This window comes from Grammomys surdaster, unplaced genomic scaffold (genome assembly GCF_004785775.1).
Source record: "Grammomys surdaster isolate TR1022 unplaced genomic scaffold, NIH_TR_1.0 126248, whole genome shotgun sequence".
NCBI lineage: Eukaryota > Metazoa > Chordata > Mammalia > Rodentia > Muridae > Grammomys > Grammomys surdaster.
Window position 1 is genome coordinate 8,114,132 of NW_021621048.1, and position 1,828 is coordinate 8,115,959.

Sequence of the window (1,828 nt, forward strand, 5' to 3'; positions counted from 1 at the left end):
TATCTTCCAACAATCTTTAAATTAAAGAAAGAGTAAACATTGGAACTTTAGCTAAAAATAAATGTCAAGGAGCCTGTATATTAAAACTCCCAAGAATTGCCTGAATTGAATGCTTTGTAGAATACATAAAACCTTACTATAGAAATATTTTTTAAATAACAAATAATCCAACCAAAGATCATGAAAAAGTCCAGAATAAAAACATTCATAAAGAAATAGTAACAGTGACAACAGAATTATTTAAACGGAAAAACCCTAAGCTTATACATAAAAGAAAAATCTTTTTTTTTTAGTTTGGAACAATGAAAAGCCCATGTTTTGACAAGAAAGAAATAGCAAATTTCAACAGGAATGAAAAAAATAAAATTAAAATTAGTAAGAAGGTTTACAAAATTTTAAGACAATGCGCTATAGTGATTGTTTTCAAAATCTAGATGCAATGGGTGGCTTTTTCAGAAAATAGTAAATGCTAAAATAGCCTTGAAAGAAGTAGAAAACTCAAGCAATCTGAGACCCAGTCAAAAATCTAAGTCATTTTTAGCAGATCTTTGAGGTGATTCGTGGCCCATCTGAAGTATATCCTGTGGTATCTGGAGGACTCGGCTCCAAGCCTCACTCAGCCTGGTACCTGAGTATGGATGCCAGATTTAGCAGATAAAAATATAGGACACTGAGTTAAATTTGAATTTCAGATAAGGAAGAAATACTTTTTTAGTACAAATAGTCTCGTGCAATATTTAAAACATACTATACTAAAAGAGGTTCATTGTTTAATCTGAAATTCTAATGTAACTAAAGATGCTGTTTTATTGGCTCACAGCTGCTTGCTCCATTCTCCTGAGCCTCTGTTTATCTCTGCTCTTAACTGGTGAAGGTGTCGGTGATTATGAGTGTTTACCTCACAAGGAGAGTGGGAAATTAACTGATTCCTGAGGATGATCCATCATCACCTAGGCATGCTATAATTTTTCCTTTCTCTCCTTGTCCACCCCTCCTGCAACAATTATGTAACAGACACTTCCTAAGGATCTGGCCTTGGGCTAGATACTGGAGCACACACATAATAACATTGGAAGTATCTCTCTTTCTTCCCACCCACCCTGTCCTTCCAAGAACACAGACCCTTAAGGCCATATTAGCTGCAATTGTACTTGGTCAATCACCCAAGGTGGAATATTCTTCCTTCTTTACACACAGGGCTGTCAAGAGCATCACTCTGTAACACTCCGAGACTAGAGGATCTCAAACCCATGGTTTCCTGTTCCACATTCACGGAGTCAACAGGCTGTGGTGTTGCTGCTCTGAGGAAGCTGCCACTCCTCGCCTCAGACTTCTTTCACGTTCAGCCCATCCCCTCCAGGTCCATTCACACCTCTTTCCATCACGGTACTGTCCACCCCAAGCCCTGCATCCAACGCCATCAAACTCCATGTCTGGCACTAATGGAGCGTCAGCTCTGCATTAAGAAATCTATCCTTGGGTAGCTGGAAGCAAGACTTTGTCTCCCCTTAAAAGAGAAGTGTCATCTGTGGCATTCCTACTGAGCTTGGGCACCAGGCCAAATGACTTTCCACGTCATTGTTTCCTTTAATTTGCTAGTAATGTAGCAAAGTCCGTGTCAGGATCTTCATTTCAGAAACCCAAAAGCACAGGTTTGGAGAATATGAGTGTCATCCCCAAGGTTATATGTAAGTAAAAGAATTGAGACGTAAATACAGTTTCTTCTGTTCTAATGCAGACTCCTCAGCAATGTTCCACAGTTTTCATTTTCACCTTGTGGAAAGTCTGCCTTCATACGTGTCTCTCTCTCTCTCTCTCTCTCTCTCTC